Below are 13,968 nucleotides of genomic sequence, written 5' to 3'. Positions count from 1 at the left end.
ACTCGCAGTGTAGTAAATGGTTACCTGTACTCGTTAAATCTATCGGGTCACAAAGTCCACCATGTTCCCATAACAAATTATGTATCTGGAGGTACTGAATCGGAGATGGATCGTTCTTTGGTTTAGCTCAAAATTATGATCTGTGGTTGAATAAATAAGGCCGCCCTATAAATGGGTGCGGCTGAAGTAAATTCTTGGCCATAGATGGCGTCACTAGAAAGTAAGAACAATAGCACCCTTTGACTTAATGGCTTACAACAACAACAACAACATTTATTTGGCTATTTATAAGCACATGTGTTCCGGTGAGTGGCCAAATCTTTACTAGAGGTAAAAGCTTGAAACCACCGCATCAACCGCTCCTAAAAAAAATATCGTTATTAGAAATCAAATAAGTTTTAAGTAATAAGATAAATGAATTTCCTTTCATAAATATATCTCAATACCAAAAATATCTTCATACAACAGTGCTCGATTCAATCCCAATACAATCCCTTTAAAGGGTTAATAGGGATTGTATTCCACCATCTTGGTCTTCTCGGTGACAAATCTCTGGAAAAAATTTCGGGAATTCCTGGAATTCGGAAGAAACAATCTGTTACTTTCTGTACAATAAGGAGAAAATGCTGGTATTTTTTTCGATCTTAAAATGGTTTTAAGCAACAAATATCCCGATAATGTTATGCCACGTAAATTCGCACTAATGTTAGGGAACGAAACTTTTAAAGCAGGTAATGGTTGGCGTTTTCGGGAATTACAAGAAGTTCACTGCTGAAAGAACGAAGCAAATGAATGGAAGAAAGAGAACTTCAAAAGTATAAACCGTTTATAACAGGCTGTTTTTTCAACTCCCACCCGATCGAGCATTTAAGGGAGAGAAATGTTACGGTATCAAAGCAAAGATTGACTGTTCTTCTGTGTGCCAATAGCACAGGGACACACAAAATTCAACTTCTTGTTATCGGCAAATCATTGAAGCCGAGGGGCTTCAAAAATGTGAAAAGTCTTCCCGTGGAATATAAAGCAAATAAAAAAGCTTGCAACAATCACAATCTCCATAAATATTTATATTATGCTAAATATTTGTGGAGATTGTAAGAAACTTATTCCTTTGTCCTATGTTTTTTTGCTGTAACTTTAAAAATATTCAACACAAGTAATCAACATTTTTAGAGATATTTCAGATTATTTACAAACATATTGATTAAATATTTTAAAACTGCTTAACATATGAGTATTTAAAGTAGTTCTTTTATATTGCGCATGTACAGAAAAAAATTTTCTTTTGTAAATTATTGTCGGTAACCTCAAATCTCTGAAGGCATTAACCTCTATTGCTAAGTAAGAAAAATCGCACGAACTAAACACCTCAAAGGTTAATGAATAATTTTCTCTGCATTTATTGAGAAATTTAAAAAAATGTCAAATCAGATCAAAACAAACTGAAAGTGTCTTTACCATTATTTTAGGGTAATGTATATATATTAACAAACTAAATCTAATTACTTTTTTAAATCTAGGAAAATACTTACAAAAAAAAAGGATTTCATTTATTTCCCCCATTGAGGTTAATAAAAACATTTACAACAGGAGACACCTGATTATAACAAAAAAATCAGTAATCTTGATTCAAATTATATGACATACTCAGTAATTTAATCCCCCCTAGATGGCAATAGTAATAACATACCCTCAGTATGTTGTTGCTAAAGATTTCATTTAAAATCAATTTAATATTTATTATGGTTTTCTATACTCAGCTATATCACTGATTCATATATTCTCAAGCATGATGTGTGCTATTTCTAATTCATGCCAAAGTGAAATGCAATGTGGATAATGTAAATACAAATCACAATGAATCCCTAAATTTGCTAGCATAAAAATCATGATGTGTAATTTGAAAACGATGTGAATACAAAGCATACTGTATAATTCATAAATTAAACGAATAAGACTAACTCTGGTTATTAGTAACTTACGTAAACATACGAGTTATTTTTAAATATATAGAGGAATTACAAAGAAGATAGATTGATTGAAATAAAATGAGTTTCCTTCTGTTATCAGCTGACATGCGACTGAGGGTGATGGGAGGTCAGAACAAAAAAAATCCTTCTATTTGATAGGTCAAAAATCTCTCAACATTTAAATAAATATAAATGATTTAGTTTTCTGAATAAACTAAGTCAAGAAAATTCATATTGAAGGCAGACAGTATAGTTATGTTAACTTCCAAAAATGGAAAAGAGGAATTTTCTGCTAATTATTCAAAATTACGCCAATGAGAATTATTGAGAACCTCCCCCCCCCTCAAAAAAAAAAGAAATGAATAAATAAAGTTAATATTAAGATTAGTTGTTCTTTAAATATTTTGAAATTTTTTTTAAAAATAGACTAAGATTATTTAGTCTTCAGATAAAAGAGTATATGGCTGCAAGAAATTATAATTTTTATGTGATTAGTTTTATGCTAAGTTTCGATTGTGATATGACATGATTTTTTATGATCAAAAAAAGTTTTTCTTTAGAAAATAGCAATTAAATTAAATTTAATAACTCTAAGAACAAGTTGAAATTTTTCAAAAAGGAAGAAAAATGCAATGCATATCTTCAGATATATGAAGGTAATATTAAGCTCTATACTTTTAAATCAATTTCTAATCTATTAAATATAATTCTCTTACGTGGCTCTCAAATTTTGGCTGTATTTCTTTTCCTCCGGTGGCAACGTTTGCTTTGTTTTGAAAACACCAAAGCATTCTGCCTTTTAATGATGTGTTTCTGATCTAATATACATAATTCTCTTACGTGGCTCCCAAATTTTGGCTGAAGTACTTTGTACAACTAAATAAGATTCTTTTCACAACAGTTAAATATTTACTTTATTTTCTTCATTCATAGAGAAAACAGTCGGCGAAGAATTCTGTTAGGTTAAAAAACATTTCGCTAAAAAAATAGCGAATTCTAAAAGAAATAAAAATAAACAACTTAAAAAATAAAAATGCTGTTGCCAGCCATAGAATTTTTTGAAAGTTAACTTAGCAACATAAAACAAAATGGCATAGAAGCGCAACTAGATCAAAATTATGATACCTGAGCGCTTGACGTAACAAATCCTTCAATTCTAAAAGTGCTGTATCGCCAAATGCCCAAATTAACAACTGTGTTCTTAAAGAAATTCTATAAAAAGTTTTAAATAAACAACCTACTTCTACAACTGCTTCTTGAAGAACTTGGCTCATTGATTAAAAATATTGTTTTAATTTTACAGTACTACTTCTACTTTCATTATTGCTATGACCCTCTTTCATTACATTTTAAAACTTCATGCTAAATTTGAGGACTTTAAGTTGTTTTGTGGTTGAATACTGACATTTAGAAATGTGTACATAAAAAAAATAATATTTAGAGGTTAAGAGTTGCCTCAGAAAAATTTGAATTGTTGACATTGAACTTAACAATGGAAACAATCGTTTTTGTGAAAAATTGAATTGTATTGTTGACATCAAAACTAAAAATATTGTGTTTCAACTTAACAATACTACCCTAATTTATACTTTAGAATTGCCTCGGAGAAATTTGAATTGTTAGCAATGACTTAAACAAAAAGTTTTATTTTAACTGACAAATACTATATTATAATTTTAACTTTTTCTAGGACTATACTCATTTTCTTACTCTTTTCTTTGTTTTTTATACATTTTATATTTTTGTGATAAAATAAAAAACTTATAGTTGTTCTGCTTCTGAACACTGATGAAAACACAAAATGATGGGCTTCATCAACAATCAAAAATGTATACATTTATTTTACAAATTCCATATTATTAAGGTGGCGCCCTTCAGAGAATTAAAAATACAAAATTATCTTCATCAAAGCCGATGCTTTACATCCGACGTTCAGTGGCAGACTACTATTTCATATTGTTTTACAGCACATGGCTTTAGCTCTCTGGTGGCAAAGACTTTAAAACAAAACATACAACAGTTACTTTTCTCAACAACTGAAATTTAGAATAGTGTGATTAAGAAAAATATGCGAACTGTTTGCAATTTCAAATTAATACTGAAATGTACAGGTTTAGAATTTTCTACAGTGAAAAGTTTTCGGAACTTCAGTATTCAAAAAAGTATACAAAAACTAGACGTTAAGAACGTATCCAATGAGCGAGCAAAGCGAGCATTGGATTGCGAAGCAATCCGAAATGAACTGCGAAAGCAGTTCCGGCGGTTGGTGAGCGCCAGCGAGCAGGGGACGAAGCCTCCTAGTAACTATATAAACACTTAAGGATTTACAGTCAATTTAAATTAACATAATAAGCATTATTATTCAGACATCATCACATCACAACTAAATATAGATCAGAGTTAAAATTGCATAGTATTCATAAGCAGTGAAAGTTTTGTATAGTAAATTTTTTAATCCGAAAAATATTTTAAATCTGAAAAATTATTTAAATTTTAAAAAAATATTTATGAGATGAGAAACCAAAAATATTGGGAATTATGAATCAGAATGTGAGGATGATTAAGCCCTAGCCATTCTCAAATAAAAACTAAAATACAATGATTACCACAAATTTATGAAGGGATTTTTCTTCTTAGTTAAGAATTTCTGACAATGTGAGTAAAATTTAATTGTACCTTAAATATATATAATTTTTTAACACCCAAAAGAAGATGATCATTGAATTTTCAATAAAATTCATAAATACCGAGCTATTGGTGAATTTTGAGTATTTACACGGGTAAATATCCAGGGTATTTGCCAAGTTATAAAATCTAAAAGCATGGTATGGTAAAAAAGAAAAACGAATGAGTAATAAGGATTAAAAAAATACACATAAAAAAAGTTAAGACTGTTATATGTACAGCAAATTTAGTAACTAACTATGTATTTTAATTGTTGCGTTATGGAAGAAAATATAAAATCTAAATAATGAAGAAAAATATAACTTATAAGCAACTAATTTTGAAATCGAAATTTTACAGTCATTCATTCATTTTATGCATATTAAATATTTATGTTTTTGAAAAAAATATAAAATCCAAACAATGTTAGAAAATATAACTTATAAGCAACTAGTATTGAAATACAAATTTCACAGTATCTTATCTGCTGTATCATATTTTACAGATATGACTTAAAATTCCATTAAATTTAAGCTAGTTGATAAATATGCATGTTACAGTGCTGACACCCTATTCACAACAATGCTGATAGTACTTTTCTTATTCCTGTGATAAGAAGAAGACTGGAAGAATTTAACACTAAGTAAAATTAATGAGAGGATGATTTTAAACTTTTAAGAAGTGATAATTGATCAATAGGTAACCATACCAATTAAAAAAGTGTTTACATAATAGGATGCTAAAAATATAAAAGGTAATGTAAAGTATTTAAAGGTAAATAATAGTAAATGAATCATTTAGGTAACAAGACTGAAAACCAGCACCTTAGTTATACATTTAGCAGGTTTATTATGTTACAAAAATAAATTAATAACTGACCCACATGTTAAAAATTAATATTGTAAGCACATGACCTTGTACTTTATCCATTAATAAATTTAAAGGTGATTTCAGTAGTTATTAAAAATTTTAAAACACACAAGAAAGGGAATTACTGGCCTAAATTATTTCCTAATTATGTAAATACTTGCAATGTAAATGCCTCTAACTACCTACTGTAAATTCTTGCGAGTGATTTTTTCTAAGCATTCTCCGCAAAAAGGGGAAAAAAATGTAGTAAATTTGAAAAATGACTTCAGAAAAAGAGCAAGAATGTGGCAAAAAATATTTCACATTTTTTTTAAATAACTTCACAGAGAAATACCTCAAAATTATGCTATTTTATGTCAAATAACAAAAAAAGTAACATCGTTCCTCTGTGTCCATACATAAGAGTATAGTCATCTAATGTATTTTATTCTATTGAAATAAAAAAGCTGTACAAAATTTCAAAGTCATGCTAATAATGTCAGTATAGTAGTTTACTTGCCTTCAGTTACTATCTATATTGTCTCACAATAGAAAAAATAATTATTAGTAAGTTATTTCAAAAACTGAATTAATAAAAATAAAATGTTAAACCTTAAGGTGCAGTTTTTCTTATACAGGTCATAAACGCTACAATATAAAATAGAAAACTAAAACTTAGCCATTAATTAGCCATTTTAGAAGACTTTTCAAACATAATGTGAAAAAAGTACACATATTTCAAATTAATGTTTATGGAAAAAAGAAACAAAAAACACTCTTAAAATGTGCTTAAGGTGTACAATAAGATCTGTTTAATTGCTTGCATAAATAATAATCAAATTGTTCTCTTCATAATGTTAAATCTTTTTTTCTTCCTCCAGCAATCGAATGTATTTTAATGATTTCAGTCCAAGTTTCCTCTATAGTGATTCTTTTGACTGCAACATCATGTTTTTAATTTTTCATTGCTTAAATTTGCAAATTTTAATGATAGGGCTGTAAGTAAATTTTAACTAAAGTAATGGGTGTTTAGAGACCTAATATTTAAAAATAAGGGAATAAAAAAATATGCAAATATTTATACAAAATCAAATATAGCATAAACTAAATTCAAAACAGGAAACATCAAATATTTTTTTCCTCTTGCTTCATTAAAAAAATTACATTATTTTTTTTCTTCAAATTAATTGATTTATAGTTTATAAAAAAAATTGCAATAAATGATTTTTTCTTAAATTTATAACAAGGGATAAATCTTTTGATTTTGTAATAAAAAATTTGAAAGAAAAGTCTTCAAAAATACTTTTATATTTGAGATGAGGTTTGATTTATTGAGGTTGTAGCTATAGATGTGGGTCAGGTAAATACCCAAGGTGTAGGGTATTTACCCAAGCATTTACTTTCACATTGAATGAATACCCAAAACCGGGGATTTTAGAATTTTTTTATTTTTAGGTGTGTAAACAAGATTTGTTTTGCTTATAGTACGGAGAATAATATAATTTTATATTTAGTTTTCACAAACAAACTTGAAACTTATATATCAGTTTCAGAATAAATACTTCAAAAGACTATATGATACAATGTTGCATTAGAATAATACATATTTGCATTAAAAAAGTAATGTAAAAAGGTTAGCAATGTGTAATGTAATAAAGTAGACATTATATTAACTCATTTAAACTAAAATTGGTACATTTTGAAGAAATCTTTTTTTATTCAATTGAATTGGAAGAGATCAATTATCACAGAGAATTGAATTTAAATTCATGATTAGATTTAAATTGTATTAAATGGAAGAGATTGTCAATTATCACAGAGAATTAATTGAATTTAAATTTATGAAATTCGTTGAAAGTAAGTTTTTAAACAGGTTTTGCTTATTCAGGGTGAGTTTGTAACTTTAATATAAGTGATATAACTAAAACAATAAATTTCATTTTAAATTCATTCATAAAATTATTTTATTTAAAAAAAAATTTGCCGTTTTTTATTTGTTATTTTTTTAAGAAAAAAAATTCAAGATTATATTCAGCTTTCATCTGTATTAATTCTATTTTTATTAAAATAATAAGAATTATATTAATTAATAATAATTATATTATTAAACATCAGCCATATTTGTGAAATTTCAAAATTTCATTTTAGTCAAAAGAAATATTGAATTATGCAATATAACTTTAATATATTACAGAATTTTTTGTCAAACTTAAGGCAATTCAGAAAATTAACCAAAAGGTAGTTAAATTTACTGATGGTAGTCATCTGCATATAGCATAAAAATTATTGTGTGTGTGTGTCCTTTTTACACTCCTAAACCATCTGACCGAAAGTTATGAAACTTGGGATACAGTTCAAAGAATAAGAAAGGCCACTGTTGACATTAGAGCATTCTCTGACAAACCATTTGAGTGGGATGATGAAGAACGAAATTGAATTTTTTGATTTGTTAAGCAATAACCATTGTCATAAATTTAACGATTCAATTTTCCAAATATTTCGAAAGATAACATTAGTGATAATTGCTAGCTATTTAATCAACAAAAAAAATTGTTGATTGCACGTATTTAAATATTTAATTATTTATATTCACCATATCAGATAAATTCAATGAACATTGCCTGGTAGCATGCTTGGCTTACATCACTAAATGTATACTTTGTCTGATACAACATTGTTTATTTTTGTTTATATTAATTATTTTACAAGTTTCTAAAACACTAATCATTTAAAACAAACAGTAATAGAATAGGAAAAATATATATTTATGTATTTAAAAGCAAAATTAAGGGGAAAGTGGTACTTTTTCGATTAAGAGAAACATAAAAAATCGATGCCAATGATGCTTAATTAATTAAGGTAATATATGCATGTTGAAATAAAAGAAATAAGCTTTGTACTAGAAAGCAAAAGTAATGGAGTAAAGGCATTTATTTTTCTAGAAGAAACGTATTAAATCATCATACTATCATTGATGACAATAATTGCTTAATTAATGTTGGTAATATGTTTTAACTGAAATAAAAAAAAATAACTTATGAACTAAAAAGCAAATATAAAGAGAAAAGATATTTATTCATGTTTTGAGCAACCGTAAAAAATCAGCATGTTATTATTGACACCAATCTTCAATTAATATTGATGTGTATTAATTATAGTAAAATAAGCTATGTGCTTAATTAATAATAATGTGTATTAATTAAAATAAAATAAAATAAGCTATGTGCTAAAGAAGTCAAGCTCAAGGAGGGAAGATTAAAAGAATTTATTTAAAAAATTGTAAAAAATAACCTCTCACAAATGAGGCTTAATACATATTTATCACTGACGGAAATGTGTATTACTGGTATTATGGTGATTGGTAAATTGGTTTTGAGAAAAATTCTACAACAGATTTTCAATAGTTTCAGAAAATATTTTTCCACTGGTAGCTAAGATAGTGTATGCCAAGTGCTAAGTATACTAAGTAATTTTTATTTTTATTTCAATGGTATGGTTTACAATGGTATGAATGGACAATTAATTTGTTGCTTCCTTTTATTTACCATTGCCAAGTATTTGAAATAAAAAATCATGCAAGCATACTAAAAACTAATATTTATTATTTTCGTAAGCAAAAACAGTTCTGTTACATTAAACATACCCATATTGACCCAAAAAATTTGCTATTTTTTCTAATTTATTAATTCCCTTAAAATTGTCATTCACCTGGTTCTTCCATTAAGCTTTTTAATTGTGTCCTATATGCCATTTAATTTTCAGCATGATTGCGTTGTGTTCTCAGTACTGATTTATTGATTCTTTTCCTTTAGGAGAAAAACAGTATATTTTGTTATAAGAAAGATATATTTTGTTATATCCCTATTCGAAGAACGGGTATTCAGCTAGTATCTTTTTAAAATCTCATTTACTATTTTCAATTTAATATTCATAACTACCAACATTGATAGAAAAAAAATCCAATAGATTTCACAAAATTTAAACTTTGTGATAACTGTTGCATAAGATACTAAATATTTTACATATAAAGAATTTTAGAAATATTTTGACATAATGTAAAAACTTTAATATACTTATAGCTATAAATGGTCTACAATATTTTCCAGTTATGATTGATATTAAATGAACTTGAAATTGTTTTTTAGTAGAATTTTAAATAGTGAAAGATAAGTAATTTATTATTAATAGTTAAAAGATTTTTAGTTAATTTAAAAGGAAAGTTCTGAATTAAAATAAACAAAATACTTATGAATGAGATTCCCTTCAATATGTGTTAGTAACACTTATTTAAATATTCAAGTAAGCGATGAATTGTGTAAAAATTCGATTTCTATCAGGATTTTTTTAGGGAAACTTACTCAATTTTAGGGAATTTTCCTTATATTCAAAAACGAATAGAATTTTCCTTAAACCAATAGACCAGGAGAAATTGACAAGATCCAGAAATGTAATGGTAAATTCAATAAAGTTTGAGGTAATGAATATTAAATTGCAATTAAATATTTTTAAAAATTAAAATATCTTGTGTTTTGTATTAAAAATACATCTTGCAATTGGTAATATGATATATTTCATAATTTTTAGCATAAGAAGAAAAGGCAAACATGCATCTTTTTATTCTATACTTCATTATAAACAAAGGCATAAAAGATATTAATGCAAATAAAATTAATTCCAATTAATTATTATTGATTTCAATGCTTTTGTTATATGCAATTTCACTTTTTATGTCCTAATCACACTTAAGTTAATAGCAATTAACCTATGAAATAAAATAAAAAATTCAAGTGAAAAGCAATAAATGATATGTATTTAAATAAAATAAAAAATTCAAGTGAAAAGCAATAAATGATATGTATTTAAATAAAATAAAAAATTAAATACTCTTTCTTCATTCCTGTAAGAATTATTAAATTTTCTCTCTCTTTCTTAAAGATTAGGAATAAAATAATAAAATTAAATATAAAAAACTATTTATTATGCTATTTACATAGTAAAATATATAAATCCTTGCTTAGAGTATCTCAATAAGCTAAACATACAATTTTAATAGGGGGCAAAGTTTTTTTTCCCCCAGATTAGTTTTATTTCAGTGGGGTAGAAATTTCATGATCTCTTTCAAACTTGATATACAGAAATATTTAAACATGTAGCATATATTTTATATCCCTTTGAAAATCATACTTATATTAAGCTACACTTCTTTTAATTTATTAGTAATAAAGATGTAGAAACTCAAAAACTTTTACAGTCAATTTATCACAGACATTTATTATTCAGAAAGGTATCACAACAGAATATGAATCAAATAAGGCATTTTGGATAATTCATATTCCAAAAAAAGATTTGCATGATTAACTTTTTTAAAACAAATTACTTAACTTGAATAAATTTTGCAGTTCAAAAATATATTTCTGGCAAAACTTTCATCATTGATGAAATCAATGATGATCATTGGTGATCATAAGTTACAAATATTGGGAATTATGAACAGAAATGTGAATTTAAAGTTGCCTCAACTGAATGAGATAAAAAAAGGCTTGACTGAATGAGTTTTTCTTCAAAGTTAATTATGAATTAACTATTTGACAATGCAAATAAAGCTCAATTGTGCCTTAAAATATACATAGTTTTGTAAAACTATGTAACTATGTAAAACTATGTAATACAGAACTCATTGAATTTGCAATAAAACTGATAAATATACAGATATTTATGAATTTTGGGTATTTACCAGGCTAATTATCCAAGGTATTTACCGCAAGTTATAAATAACCGGGTATTTTACATTTATAGTTGCAACATATAAATGCATTTTAATATTTGTAGACATAGAAGAATGTGTGAAAAGCTCATAAACATTTAAACTTGAAGCATAATGTGCTTTCTTCCCTTCACTTGAGGGCTATGTTGCTCATATATTTGTTTTTATTATTTAAGATTAGCAATCGGTCTAATTTTTTTTGGACAGTTAAAAAACCTTAATAAAAAAATTCGTGATTGTCAATTAAAATGACTTCACACGATCTCTTGATATATATGAATTTAGGACAATACATGTCCTTCGAAATGAAGAAAAATTACTTTTATTTCTTGAAAAAAACTACTTTGAAAAATTCTTATTCTTAAATGTTTTCCACTAAAATTAAAATGTTTAAATTGTATAGACTAATGCAATATGTTAAAAATATTACACTAATTATCAGCATAAATCTTACTTACCAGATGAAACAGTGAAGACAGAATTGTAGTCGGACATGGTAGCCTGCCTGGTTGAATCATCTTGTATGCATGCAGATTGGTTTTACTTGATTTGTTTGTGATCCTTCTTGCCTTTTTCCAAAGCTCATGTCATACCTTCTTGTTGATGCTCATAATAATTTCTTTTGACCAAAAGATTGAACTTTTCCTTCAGCCTCCTATTGAATCAATGTGATTTTACTTAAAACAATTATTTATACACTTGCAGAGATACACTAGCTATTATTTATACACTGGCTATCAGTATTCAGAAGTACAATAGCACTGAAAGTTTATGGAAATTAAACACTAATACAATTTTAAGATGTTTTTATTACTAAAGTTTATAAAAGTACATAAAGGGTACATGAATTATAAAATTGTTATTTACGATTAAATGAAAAAAAAAATAACGCTTTAGAAAAGGTTTCAAATTAAAAAATATATATCACTGATATATTTAGCTTAGAAAACAAAATGAATTTAACTAATAACATGTCTCATGTGATGCATCAAGCACTTTTATTTTTTACTTTAATCAGTCAAAAAAAAAAAAAAACTGTGAAAGGGTGATTAGATATCCTGCTTTTTTGCTTCTATCAATTTTTGTTTTCTTGTTTCTAGATATCTTTTTACTATTTCTTGCTATCAGCAATAGTTTTAAGAGAGGCAGGGGCAATTTATCATAGAATATCTATTTACACTAAAATTTCTTAACTCTTAATGTTTAAGAAAAAAATGACATTTTAAACAGATTACTTCTTCTAAAAACCATAATTTTTATTACTCGATTGTAAGACTGTCATCTGAACAATGAAATTGTCAAGAAAAATCTTCACTTTTTCATTATATATGATTATTGATAATAAATCAATGATTAAAGATAAATGATTGTAGATAAATCTTAATGGTTGGCATCTCTACATACAAAAGCAAGTTAGAATGAAAAACAACCCCATAAATATTTCCTGATAGAACAGCATAAAGAGAAAGTGACAAAAGAAAAAAGGCAGGTCAAATGACATAACTTTTTGTGTTGAACAATCTTAAAAGTTTAAAGGAAATTAAACATTCTTTTAACGGTTTAGAACAGCACTATAATTATCTTTAAATACTTTAATTTATGAGCATTACAAATTTTATAATGAGATAAATAAGACACTTAATTAACATCCATTGCAAACTAACTTACCAGCTTCTCCTTAAATAAGGTAATAAATTTGAACAAGAATGACAAACATAAATTTTTTAGAATTTTAATAGTTTCCATTCATACAAGTCAGGGCTCGCCAAGTGGGCCCACTTTGATAAAACCTGCCTGTGTTTTATTGGAGGGGGCTCTAGATAGAGTTCATATTGTGACTGTGTAAAACCTTTTGCCAATAATTACCATTGAAATCATGAGATTGCTCTTGAACATCAAATTAGATTCAATAAAAATATGTCAAAAATATTAAATAATGTTGATCTTTACCTAGAAGCTATAAATTTGGAAAAACATTTATCAATTGTTTCTAAAGCTTTGAATACGCTTCAATCAGAAAACACTTCAATTTCAGAAGCTGTTGAAATATGGATGAATCAGAACCACATTTTGTAAAAAGATCCCGGCAGACCGTTCAGCCATCTCATTTATTAGCATACATCATCGAAACAAGAGGACAACTTTTAAATGATAAACAAGAGCAATTAGCAGAAAACTGGCTTTCTAATCATCATCTAGAATTTCCTCCAGGTGTAATGGCCCTCATAACTTCCGATGCTGAATACTTTCCAAAATCGATGATGCTTGACAGTATTATTTAACAGTTTTAAACACAAAAATGGTGCAAAATTATGGCAAAAAAATGAAAAAAATTCTAAGCTTACACAAAATTTCTGACAATTTTTTTTTCTTCCTTATTCTCAGCACCAGCATCCTCTGCTTTCATTGAAAGACACTTTTCGACTTTTGGTTTTATTTAGAGTAAACTATGAAATAGATAAAGCTACAAAACTCGTAAAAGTGAATAGCCATGTAAGAAATGTGGACATTTTGAATCTGGTGAATGATTACATTAATAAAGAAAAATTAACCTTTAAAAAAGTAACCTTTAATTAATTAAAACTTTTTTGACCTTTACGTTAACTCTTAACATTTGCTGACAATTTTTAACTATTTTGAGAAAGTTTATATCACTATTAAAAAATAGTTAAAGAATAAAATATTGTTTTCAAGATTTTTTAAATATTATTTTTAAGATTT

General features: G+C 26.7%; 1 long non-coding RNA gene across 1 annotated transcript; it reads right to left on the bottom strand.

The window, feature by feature from the left end:
- Window positions 1-243: 243 nt before the first annotated feature.
- On the bottom strand, window positions 244-12,235 carry LOC147806724 (uncharacterized). Its single transcript, XR_015435744.1, has 3 exons — window positions 11,706-12,235; window positions 447-574; window positions 244-362 (listed from the first exon to the last, which is right to left on the bottom strand). It is a non-coding gene; the product is annotated as an uncharacterized LOC147806724 (long non-coding RNA).
- Between the last annotated feature and the right edge of the window lie 1,733 nt (window positions 12,236-13,968).

Source organism: Parasteatoda tepidariorum, chromosome 7 (genome assembly GCF_982258835.1).
Source record: "Parasteatoda tepidariorum strain Cologne lab strain chromosome 7, Ptep-v5.0, whole genome shotgun sequence".
Classification (NCBI taxonomy): domain Eukaryota; kingdom Metazoa; phylum Arthropoda; class Arachnida; order Araneae; family Theridiidae; genus Parasteatoda; species Parasteatoda tepidariorum.
The sequence above is the reverse complement of the archived record's forward strand: the minus strand, read 5'-3'. Positions and strand labels throughout refer to the sequence as shown.